We start from the raw sequence: 13559 nt of genomic DNA, 5'->3' as shown, positions 1-13559 counted from the left end.
ATATATATACATACACTCACATACACAATACAGCCTGTATCGATCAAATGTTCGTTCATCGCGCATGCTCAGAACATGCACGTTCACTGAACGACCGTACACACGATAGATGGTCAACGATCGCTGTCCGATCCGCCGGTCCGGTCGTTCATTTCCAACGACTATCCTCGTTCGTCGGCGTCGTTGGTTACTTTTTTACAAACGATTTTTGGCCAATCGGTCGTTTGTCGTTCATTTCCAACGATAAAAATTGGACGTGTGTACGCAGCTTTACTCAGATTAGATACAACTACAGCCAATGTTTGGATTCTGACTGGTTTATTCTCCCTGGAGATGTTTTTCTTTGAGCTCTTACTAAAGTCTTATACACTTTTTATTAGGATAAGCTATATAGGACTTTTAGTGTTACATACCCAAAACAATCAAGTAATCTAAGACATTTTCTTGAATCTGATCATGTTAATCCTTTGTGGTAGATCTACTTGACACCACACACTGCTTTCCTGTCTTTGGCTTCTATAAATGGCAGGTGCTGCTGTTTCAAGAAAATTAGACATGCATACAGAAAAATGCAAATGTAATTATCACAGCTGCATTATGTTTATTCACTGTATATCCCATCCACATTTCACAAGTCTCTCTTGGCAGGGACGATGTATTGCAGTGTGACACAGAATCCTACTTATCTGCCACCGATATTTTAGTTTTGTTAATTTTCTTGTCGACAGAAACTTATAATGTGACAGCAGATCTCCTGCCTCCCTGAAATTGGACTATCTTCCTTATCCCCTGTATTTACCTGTAAAAATGTGCCTTCTTCAGTAGTAATCTTGGTATATTTAATAGAATTATATGCTAGAAAATTATATTTTTTATGTATGCAAGTTAAACTCTGGACAAATAATAAAAGCTCTATTTATAAATCTAATAATCCCTTAATGCCCAACATGTGACCCTCTGGTACTTGTGCAGACCTCTTACAAGTTTCTGTAATCTCCTAAGTAGAAGCAACACAGAAAGCCTACTGCAAGCTCTAGTATCATGTACAATGTTAAACTATCGCTAGGGTTTACTGGAAAGTGGAAAGTTCAGAAGATTACTTTATCAGTGTGTTGGTGCCTCCAAGTGTGGCAACATTCTAAAGTAAGCTGGCCAATATAAGAAGTACTGTAATTCATTGACACTACTGGTTCTTCTCAAATCATTAAAGGGTTATCTCATTCCTCCCAACAGACCAGACATTCCTCCAGGTACACTGAGTTTTTTAGTTCTTAGCCAAACTCTTTTGTCAATGCAGTTACCTTGTTATTCATAACTGCCTGATCCAGTGGCTGTAAGCCCAGCATGAGCCTCAGTTACAACACAGAACACAGACACATGGTTTTACATGTATTTCACACAAATTACACATCTACTAATCCCCTTTACTCATTTAATAATCCCACTTTATTATGGCTAAAAGTAGAGGATTGTTCTAATATGGTGGTCCTCTCAGATCATCCAGGCTTACACGTAGAGGTGTTGGAAGTTTTTCAGAACATTATACCAGTGGGTTTTCCTTTTAATGTATTTGCAGTTGATTTGCATTGCATTACCCATCAAATTGGCATAGGAAGTGATCTTTGAACCAGCATATGTTAAAAGTGGCACAGATTCGTAATTTTGGAGACAACACGTGGTCTTTTTTTAGAAAATGGCTTTTGATATTTTTGGACTCATAAGGGAATTTACCATTGAAAAGCTGTCATAATAATACAAATGTTTACATTTAGGTCTGATAGCGTAATAGTAAAATTTCAGATAGGCTTATTATTCCTGTAGCTGGGTCATTGTAATTATTAGGTTGGCTTTCCTATTGCAATTTTGCTGGGTTACTGTCAGGCTTATGCTTGGGATGCCTTAGTAGCAAGAAAAAAAGAAGATGAGGGGGTATTTCATATAATCCATTTTATCACAGAGCTCCCCACATTCTTTTTGGGAACAGGATGCAGCTCTCCAAGACTGGTAGAACCTAGGTGATCCAGCAAACATAAAATGGATCAGATCCAAGATTGCAGACATTTGCCAACTAATAGCAAGGTTTTTTAAAAAATCTATTCCAGATTTGCTGGACCAACCATGGTTCTCCTATTATAGTCTATCTTCTCCATTACTGCAGAGTTTTATTAAATCAGGCCCAATAAATACATGAAAGTTGGTTTCTTCTGGGAGCTTTTTTGGCACAATTTTAAAGCTGATTCTTCATCTTCCATTTATTAAGGTTCTAGTATATATGTGTTTGATTGGGGATTTGTGACTGTAGAAGAAACAGATTTTAACTTTGTCTGGGGCCCAAACTGAATCAAGTCATTAGTTGCAAAACCTCTGGTCTTCTGTCATCCAGCAGAGTAGATCCTTTGCATATGCAGTGGAAGTAGTGGTCTAACTTTAGGGGCTACACTAAGTCCAGATAAGTCAAAGTTGCAGGGAAACCACTGCTTCCACACAAAGATCAGGGTTACTTCTTTACACCATGATTAAAGCTAGTATTCATACAGATAAAAAAATTGTATATTATGGTGTAAAATAGCTCCTATATTTAAATACCACTTAAATCTTCAAGTGCTATTTTATATCTGACACATACACATATTTCCTGGGTATTTAAAGTCAGCACATGACATTGAAATGAATTTGTAGATCTCTGTAATGATAATTAGCCATTTTCTTTCTTCTTTCCATTTCTTATCTTTGTTTTGGCTGCTCTTGTTTCCATCCCATCTTCGCTAATTGATTTATTGCTAATTGGCTATCTTGGTGTTCGGGACACTGAGCCGCCATCACTCTTACACATGACTTTATTGAATTAGGCAGCTCATTACCTCCTGATGTAAAAGCTAACCAGGTTAGGGTTTTCCTGTGATGTCATCATAGCCACCAACCGGGAACTCACAACAGAAATATGCTCTGAAATGTGGAAACCTTTTTCCTGGTATAGATAGGAAATCCAATAAAATACTAAACAATGAGAAAGAAATCTTTATCATTGTAGAAATAAAAGGTATTATTAAAAGTTAAAAAAAAACAATGTAATATACTTATTATTGTAATAAGACATGTTTTACCAGTATAGACACACAATGCCAACTTGTATTTTATGTCTTATGGTGGATCTATAAAGGTTTGTAAGAATGAAATGAAAGAAAGAGAATGAACAGACTGCGTGTAGTATAATTCTAGAGCATCTCAATGATGCTGTCTTTTGTTTGCTGACTTGTTTTTTTTTTATAGTTTTCCTACACTTTTGGTTTTAAGTAATGCGTTTTTAATCTCAGGACAGATATTTTAGCAACCATTAAGTTTTACCTTCAGTTAATGGACTTTTCTACTTCTAATGATTTGTAAAAGTCAGAGGAGGGAAAGGGTTATGATCATAGCAGCCATTATTATTATTATTAGGCTATTAAAAGAAAACAGGTGCAATGAATTGAAAAAAGTAATCTCAGTACTGACTTTAGCTATCCCATGCAGTGCTGTGCCTCAGCTCACAGCCTGTGACTAAACAGTGAAAGAGGAAACAGCAATAAGTTCATCCCTATATAAAGCTACGTACACACTTCCAATTATTATCGTTGGAAAACGAACGACGAACGATCCTGCACGATATATACGAACGTTCGTATAGCACCGATCCTGCACATAGAGATAACGACACGATCGTTCGTAGATATTGTACACACAATAGATACGATCGTTTAAGCGATAGAGGAACTATGTGCACGACAGGAAAGTGAACGGACATTCGTTCATCACGCATGCTCTGAACATGGACGATCAACGAACGACTGTACACACGAACGATGTTCAACGATCGTCGTCCAATCCGATCCGCCGGTCCGGTCGTTCGTTTCCAACGAGTTTCCTCGTTCGTCAGCGTCGTTGGTTACATTTTTACGAACGATTTTTTGCCCAATCGATCGTTCGTCGTTCGATTGGAACGATACAAATTGGAAGTGTGTACGCACCTTAACTCTGCTTTCTCCTACTATTAGTATACTCCTTGTTAACGCATGATTGTCTTCCTCTCCCACTTCAAAGTTTACAGTATAGAAACTTAGGAGACTGATAACAGGTCAAAATCAGGGACTTGCACTCTTGGCATTTAAAAGAATATATTTAATAATGTTTAAATAAATACATCTTCATTCATTTGGGTTTTCTTATCTGCCTAGAAGTCAACTTTATGCAAGCAATGGATTGGACCTCTGCAAGGGATAATTCTCTTAGCTTAGTGAATGAGGTGAAAATGCACTTTGCTAAGAATATTCACGTGCAGGGTAATGAATCTTTATTTGCTAAGCTAAGCTAAGCGAATCATCTCTTGAAGAGTTATAATACTCCTTTAAGTAAAACAAACCATCTGTATAAGAGCCATTCTACAAAGGTCTAGATCAGCCTTTCTCAACCAAGATTTCGTGGAACCCCAGGCTGCTTCAAGAAGTTTCCATATACATATTTCAACACCACTTGACAGAGCCAGCAGCATGAAACCAAGGACCCCTTTAATTGCTTGTAAAAGTTGCATTGTGACCATTGATACATATTGGGCATTCTTCAGTGGCAACTAAAGCAAACAGCATTTTCCCATTATTTGATCATAACCGGGATACCCGACTACCGGAAATTATTACAAGGGTTCCTCAGGATTGAAGGCTGATCTGGAAAATAATGGATCACATGTTAGCTTTTAAAATGTTTTAGTCAGTGTACATTAAAAGATGATTTACCATTGGTTTGTTTGTGGTTTCTACATTACTTTTTTTACCATAATAAAGATGTATAAGTGAAAATTTTGAATATTGGAATTGTATGTTAACTCTTATATGTATTTTTTAGATAGAAGAAGAACATTCGATGATGCAATAAAGGAGAACGTTGTGGAATCTGTCCTGTTCAGTTGGTGGTTCATTCTAGTAAGTTATGTTTTGTCCTATTTATATTAAGCCAGTATTATTTCATATGAATAATGTGAATAATATTTATCTGCCATTTTCTTTACCTGTGGCATAGTTTGGTTTGTCTATAAACAGCCCTAATTCAGTTTTACATAACTAGTCATGTTGAAAAAAGATATGTCTTCATCCCCTAGGGAATTCAACATATCTCAGATAGATTAACATATGGACATAGTTGATCCAGAGGAAGGCAAAAAAAATCCTGGTACATTTTGCACCAACAGGGGAAAAAAAACTTATCTATTTTCCAGTGCCTTTCTCTATACTAATATTCAAAAATGTATATATAACTATGAAAAATAAGAGTATATTGCCTCGTTTCAAATCTCAGCTGTCAAGGTAAGCTTGAACCAATGACTGGGAGTACTTTTTTCTTTTCAAATGGTGCAGCTAAAACACAAAAAACAGTCAGAAGCATACTGCTATTTAGGCTGACCACTGGTCAAGAACAATTTTGTATTGGTATAACAGTTTTTTTTTCTTGCCAACATCCATTTTCTCATTAGTTTTTGCAGAGCAATTCAGCTTGGAATTTGCCATAAGTATTGAGGAGGAACTGTTGTAGGTGTAAAGGATTTACATGTATGTATTTACAGATTGTGGGGCCCCAAATAAAATTTGTTTAGGGTGACTTCACTATTTTCTTCAATCATAATATAAAAAATGTCTAACTTTTAGACAAGTAGAAAGAGAGCTGTTAACATAATAAGTACAATACTAGGGACTAGTGTCAGGGAAAAGGCTGGCATCAATGAAGGGGACTTAATTTTGGAAATAAAAAATTGTGAGCAAGCAGGTCCTTTATTGTAGAATGGACAGGTGATGTTCCTTTTGCAATAAATAAGCTTACCTGCTTGACTGCAATTTTTTTAGTTACACTTGTTAACTTGTTATTACCTACACCTGTCCTTGCACCATCGCAGGTGCCGCCATCTTCATTTGGTCTTCTTTCAGGTATGGATCTTCTTGATTGGCCATGCCAGAATGATGTAACTTCCCATGCCTGACACCATGCAGTGAACTGCGCATTCTCAGCTTAGTGTCCTTTCTAAAAAAAAAAAATAATGGAACAGCTGAGTTGTCCAGTCCCTTCTACAGTAAAAACCTGCCTGCTTTCAATTCTTCAGTTTGGAATGATAGTTCCACTTTACCTTGAAAAAAAAAACTCTAGTATTACAACCTTAGGGGACTGCATTAGGGCATACACTGTTAATTACAGTGCTGGCTGGGATATTAGGAAGCTCTGGTTGAACAGATCTACATTACTAACACAGCTAAATAAATTATCATCGGCTGCAAGGACATTTGTGACAGGTTACAACTATTTTAAAGTCCCGTCCTGTATGTCAGCTGTCAGGTCTACTTTGGAAATGTCAAAAGTGCTCATACACCTAGGGCCTGCAGAAGCCATGTGGGCATCTATGGCTATTATTACGCATGGTTATAACCACCCCTTGTAGTTTATAAATGGCTTCACTGGTGGTCCACGGGTTTGTCCCCATCCATCTTCCACTTTTATAGGTTGTTATACAAATGTCATCCTGTGAGGTGCAATTATACCCAAGGGCTGTGACATGGGATGACAGAGGTTGAGTGCCATAAATGGTTGATCCTAGAGTTCAGCTTTAACTATACATCTATACATGTATATTTTTGTACATTTTCTTGTTAATGTATAAACTGTTTTTCCAAAATCCTTTGGGCCTTTTCCTACACACATTTGATAGTGGTTCAGCATTTGGCACAAGATGCAACACATTAAGTGGAAAGGATGGGGCTTAGAGGGAAGTTGAGTTGGTGTATGCCACTGGGAATGCATTTCATTAAAAGAATGATTCTTAAATGTACTTGATTTCTGGAGTCTAGCCTAACTATTGCAGCCAGGGGTTGACAATAAGCAAAATATTAAAATCTAGATTATCAGATTCAGTACCTTTATAGAAGAGATTGTGCTTTGCCTGGAGTTCTCCTTTAGTTGCCCACTATCTGAAACAATACATTTAATTCTTGTGTTTGCGTGCACTCAGATTCTTCCTTCCTGCAATTTCCTGTGAGAGTCTGCCAGTAGGTCAGACTGCAATGTTCTTTGCTTGTGTTAAGTGATACCTGTTTTTGCTGATTGATGAGATACGAAGAGCTGCTGTTTCTGAAACATTTAAATGGAACTAAATGCTTTTCACATCCATTTCCCACAAAAGGAGCTCCGCTGGGATTATGCAAGATTGTTTATGAGAGGCCTAGTAATGCTTTTTGTGTAGATTAGTTTGCAGAATTGTATAAAATATTGGTGTCTTTTTACAATGAACGTTCTCCCAGTATTTGTGCACAGGAAAGCTGTGGGCGACTAAGATAAATTCAGATCAGGGCTCTTTCCACCTACTTAGCGCATGTCATTGGCTTACACTTCTAATACATTAACTGCAGATAAAGTGGCAGGGGTTAAAGCCAGCGTGTGCAATGATGTCACAAACTGCACACGCTGTGTACTAAACAGCACACGCTCACCTAAAAATAATCCTTGTCCTAGTAATGAAAATAACAGTAATTAGCATTTTTGATCTGGTTTCCCTGGAATTTTCAGTCTAATGCACAATATTTATGTGTAACATTCTCTTTTTCAAACTGTTAATGCACTCAGTATTTAGTCACTAATGCAGCCATGACTGTGTTTTCCAGCATTATTCTGTACCCTTATGTCTACGAGAGGAAGGTTATATTATTGGGACATATCATAACTGTATAGTTTGTAACTGACTGTATAGTTAGATGATATATCATATCATCTTAACTGTAAATTACATTTTAAAAAGAAATTTACAGCCCTTTAAAATGCTGATATTAGTCAAAGGCAGTTGCCAATGTGGTGAATCACTTATAAGATTCTTTTAGACACTTGTGGCCACTTTATTAGGTACACCTTACTAGTATGGGGTTAGACATCCTTGTCACTTCTAAACTGCTGTAATTCTCCATAGCATAGATTCAATAGGAAACTAGAAACATTCCTCAGAAATTTTTGTCCATATTAACTTTATAGTATCATGCAGTTGAGGCAGATTTGTCAGCTGCACATACATGATGCAAATCACCTGTTCCTGCATATCCGAAAGGTGCTCTATTGGATTGAGATATGGTGACTATGGAGGTCATTTGAGCACAATAAACTCATTGTGATGTTCAAAAAACTAGTTAGAGACAATTTGGCACTTTATGCTGCTGGAAGTTGGGTACACTGCATTCTTAAAGGGATGGATATGGTCAGCAACAATACTAAGGTAGGCTGCGGCATGTACGTGATGCTTAATTGGTAATAAAGTGCCCATTCCCCATACCATTACACCACCAGAAGTGTTGATACAAGTCAGGATGGATCCGTGCTTTCATGCTCCTGATGCCAAATTTTGAGAATGGTCAAATCAGGCAATGTTTTTCCAGTCTTCTCATGTCCAGTTTTGGTGAGCTTGTACAAACTCCAGCATCTCAGGGGTGTCCAAACGTTTTGCAAAGAGGGCCAACCACTAACCAAGGTTAGTGTGGGCGTTGTCTGCATGGGTCCCGCACCGCACACACCCACTATAATGACGTAAGGGATTCCCTGTGGACACTTGGGGACTCCTGTCCTGCCCATTATGCCCCCTGATCAACTCTAATGAAATATAAAATAGCTTTTTTGTGCGCGTGTATTGTATACTATGGTCAACAGTGCTGGTGGGGCGCACATTATTGATTTTTTGACAGAGGCTGCGGTGGAAATCTAAATACAGGCCGCAATTGGCCCCCAGGACTTTGGACATGCCTGACCTACACCCATTTCTAGTTAATATCTTTCAAGTACATTCGAATCGGAGAAACAAAAGTGAAACATGCTTAGCTCCTGTCTGTGTGCTCCTTCATTTGGTCGAGGTGCCAATGGGGTTTGCAGGAGATGTGAAAACAACTGCGGCAGTGCTGCTGCCAAGGGAAATAGCATTCACGGCAGGCTGATAACAGTATAGGTCCATCTGCAGCTTTGGACATCATCATGCCACGAAGCTTGGCAACCTACCTACATCCTCCACAGGACCGGAACACACACACACTGTGTGTGTGTAATCCCCTACGTTTGTAGTGAACGTGTGCTGTGCGGGACCACATGGACCATGCCCACTCTAGTTCTAAGAACGTTCTCTGCACGGAGTCTGGTGTCAGTGTGGACTCCATGCTGAGAACTTTCTTTGAATCAGGGTGGGCGTGGTCCGTCTGGGTCCTGTACAGCACATGCTCACTACACACTTAGGGGCGCATATAAGTCATTTCAAGACAGAAGCTTCAGGCAAGTAAAAACCTGAACACGGGACGGACTTTGGACATGTCTGGTCTATCTGCCTAAAGTTTCAACATGTTGTGCATTCAGAGATGCTCTTCTCCATACCTCAGTTGTAACAAGTAGTGATCTACATTACTGTTACCTTTCTGTCTGCTTAATGCCGTCTGGCCATTCTCCTCTGACCTCTTGCAGTAACATAGCATTTTTGCCCAAATAACCTCCACGCACTGGATATTTTTCCTTTTCCTTTCCTTTACATTCTCCATAAACCCTAGAAATGGTTGTGCTTAAAAATCCCAGCACACCAGCCTCTCTGGCACCAACAATCATGCCACGTTCAAACTCATTTAAATTACTTTTCTTCCCCATTCTGTTGCTAGCTATGAACTTCAGAGGACTTCATGTCTACATGTCTGAATGCATTGAGTTGTTTCTATTTGATTGGCTTATTAGATATTTGCATTAACAAGGCTTTGAACAGGTGTATTCATACTATACATCCATGATTTATTACTTGCCTAATAGATCAGCAAACTGAATGTGTGTTACTGCTCCTCTGCACATCATTTCTCCACCGGCTTTACCAGGAACACCTACAACTAAGATCTACAATACAAGGTAACAACACTGCAGTGTTGTACTTACTGATATACTTTTATATTATTATAGTACTGGTTTCCTTCAATACAAAGTTACAATTGATTTTCATGCACAGATCCCTGACTTGAGTATAAGGGTCTCAGCTTGTATATCACAAGACTGCTTATACTACATAGAAGAACTTACCTATACTTGTCTGCTAACACCCTTCAGGGATATGACATCCTTCTGATTCTGCATACAACTACAAAACTTAGGACACCATCCTACAGAACCATGTGCGTGTTACAAATCTTTTATAAATTGTCATTCGACACTTATTTATATTGGCTTAAAATACTCCAACTATTAACCAATAATACAAATAGCTATAAATATATATATACTTAGCTGAATACTTTTCTGTTCTTTATTGAATTAAGGTTATCTTATCATAAGCAGCATATTAATTTAGAATATCTACATTTACAACACAATACTTGTACTGGTTATTATAAGACTCAAGTTAAATATTGTTTATTGATTTAGATACAACTCATGCAAGCAACCAACGCATGTTGTCAAAAACACCCCTGAAGAAGCCACACTTGGCGAAACGCGTTGGGTATACTAAGTAACATGTTTTGATGGTTAAACACTGTGTATGGTTAACAATATATATGTTGACGAGTTGTTGTATGTCTAGCGCCTATTTTTGGCCTATGGTGAACCCCCAAAAAATATTGTGGTTCAATTCAACCATTGATTACTATGTACTGTATTGAGCTGTTATAAGGCTCTAATCACTTTTTCTCACCACTAGATTGTATAGTGGCCCTTTTCAATTGTTAAGCTCTACTACACATATTGTATATATATTTATGAATACATTATGAATACAAAAACCCTGCTCAAATCTATGTCTTTGATTATATGTTCTATTTAATTATGAGGGTAAATATTGTTTTTTCTAACTCAACTGTGGCATATTACCACCATGAACATATCCTAATTACTGCTCCTCTTGCCTATCTGTCAGTATACCTTACGTAAAAAAAAAAAAAAAATACTTCCTAGAGGTCTTATCTTTTATTTGACTCTCTTTCAGCAGGTTTTTAGCATTGCTCAATCCACAAAAGCTATTGCTTTAAAATAACATAATAACCCTAATCAAGCCCACTTTTGATAAGCACCAGTATAACGAGAGAATTATGGCATTACTGCTGATGTGTAAACTTTATCAGAGAACTTATTTGCTCCCTTTTGGGTTGTGGTAAATATTCCATGGAGTAAAGTCATTTGATGATTGTTTGATAAGTGCTTAAGAGAACTTGTTGATCTTGTCATACATCCTGTGATTTGTTAATCTTCTGTACTCTGCTGCTGCTGATTGTTTTTGGTTATTATTCTTCACAGCTCCCTTTGTAGAGAAAAGAACACATTCTTCTATTATATAGGCATGAGGAGAAAAGGAAAGTATTCTGTAGGCTTAGTAATCTTTACTTTCTAAGGTGACAAAACATAATGGCAGATGAAAATTGTGATCTTAGAACAGGAAGTGTGGTAATGTTCATATGAGCCATTTGGTCCATACTGTGTGGTGCAGGAACACGTGTAATAACTGACTTGTACCCCAGTCATGTGGTAATGTATGGCATGTTTTGCAATGCGGTGCTATTCCTTTTTAATGGCAACCTAAAATGCTCATTGTGCACCCAAAAATAGTGCAACCCAATTTAGTCCAATATGAAACCCTGAGCAGCCCTTTGAAATAAGTAGGCTGCCCTAACACACATGGTAATGCATATTGTGAACAGAAAATGCAGCCACCGCATGTATTGACTAGTACGCTACAACCTTTTTGTAGATACGCATTTTTCTTCTTTTTTTTTTTAAGTCCTCCAACAGATTAAAGTTGGGGGCTTCAGAAAGTAGAGCCTCAGACCAGAAAGTAGACCCTCTTCCCACTAGTGCATTGTGACAACACAGATTTACTCACATAAAGGCAAACGTTACTGCAACATATAGCAATACACGCATTTGGGTGCTGATTTCCCACTCATCTGTATTAGCAAATGCACATAGTATGTCTTGCTGAATACTTTGGTTTTCAAATACATGGGATACCCTAATCTAATGCTAACGGGAATACCTTTCTTTATCAAAACGCAGCTCATGGTCATATTGGAAATGCAGCCAGTTTGTACAGTAATTACTGTAACACCTGAAGTATGGGGGTGCAACTACAGCAAATGTCTATTTGCATTTGTCTACTAACTGCTCAGAAAGGAGAAATATAAAGGGTAGCAATGCTAAAAACAACAGAAAATTATATCAACAAATATGCTAATCAGTATTGTAAATTAGGATTACTCTTTAACTCCAAGCATTTTGAAGACACTTTTGAAATAATATGACAGTCTCTTAGTATAAAACTGACAAATACGTTGTGTACAGGTGGCTGTTAAATCTCTGACTTGGAAAATATCGGCTTATTTAGACAATGTCCCGATCTTCTGGATGGCTGCCCGGCAACGGGGCAATTCAGGGACAGACTGTTCAGCTCTCACTGCTGTTCCTCAATTGTATTAACCCATTAGCCATCTGAGGTTCATGGAAACATAGCAGGTGGCAGTAGATAAGAACCATACGTCCAAAGGCTTATTTTATTTCTAGACCGTAAAACTAAAGGCTTCATCCGTCATTTGTATACTTACTGCTAAGTGACTGTCTGTATTTGTATGTCATTATTTATTTTTAATTTGTTTTTTGGTACTCTGTCTAGGAAAGAACTTATAGGAAGAGAGACAAACTTATCAAACCTCCCAGAGCTTTAAGCATGGACCAACCACCAGAATTGTTCAAATAAATAAAAAAGAAAAAGAGGGGAAACTGGGGTTTTAGTTCGGCAACTCAAATATAATAAATGTCAAAGATTAGGTAATCTTTGATGTTTATTATATTTGAACTGCCAAACTAAAACCCCAGTTTCCCCTTACTTTTTTTTTGTTTTCATTATAGGAAAGAACCTAATGAAACTATACAGTGGTGATTACAACTTTTGACCAGGCAATCCTAACTTCACCTGAAACATGAAAAAATGTGTAAAAATTGATTTTGTGTTATTTCTTGCAATTGCTTTATGCATTCTGTTGTGACAGGTATAAGTTTGTAATTTATGACAACAGATATATATGTTTTGTATTAGTAGAAGTTGTTACATATTTTGTTTTTAGGTTGGAAATCACACTGAATACTCAATTTGGAACGCTAGGTGTTTGGCTTGCAAAAGCATTTAAAGGGGTCCCATTAAAGTCAATAGAAGATAAACAAACTGCTCTTAGACACTGCATGAAGCCTCTTTAAAACCGCACACCAACTCCATCGCATTCAAACCCCCTGCTCAAAAAGGGATTTCATCTGCTCCACTTATTTTTAACAATATTCAGGGATTTGGGGTGGTTGAAGGCTGGTTGACAACAGTGAACCACAGTTGTTGTGCTTTAAAAAAATGTCCATTTGAACTTATGAAGCCTTATGTTTGCATGTCTTTGTGTCTGGTGAAATGTATTTATATTTTGATTTTTGCCTTATGGGAACTCTAGGTAGAAGGCATTCTGTATATATATATATATATATATATATATATATATATATATATATATATATATATATATATA

The 13559-nt window shown here is 37.4% G+C and overlaps 1 protein-coding gene across 1 annotated transcript in view; it reads left to right on the top strand.

The window, feature by feature from the left end:
* SMPD3 (sphingomyelin phosphodiesterase 3) overlaps window positions 1-13559 on the top strand; it is a 116747-nt gene that overhangs the window by 53224 nt on the left and 49964 nt on the right. The window contains exon 2 of the mRNA XM_072422879.1: window positions 4876-4952. The gene's annotated coding sequence lies outside the window, so the exon portion shown is untranslated. The remainder of the gene's footprint in view (window positions 1-4875; window positions 4953-13559) is intronic.

The sequence above is a fragment of the Pyxicephalus adspersus genome, chromosome 9 (assembly GCF_032062135.1).
Source record: "Pyxicephalus adspersus chromosome 9, UCB_Pads_2.0, whole genome shotgun sequence".
NCBI classification, from domain to species: domain Eukaryota; kingdom Metazoa; phylum Chordata; class Amphibia; order Anura; family Pyxicephalidae; genus Pyxicephalus; species Pyxicephalus adspersus.
The sequence above is the reverse complement of the archived record's forward strand: the minus strand, read 5'-3'. Positions and strand labels throughout refer to the sequence as shown.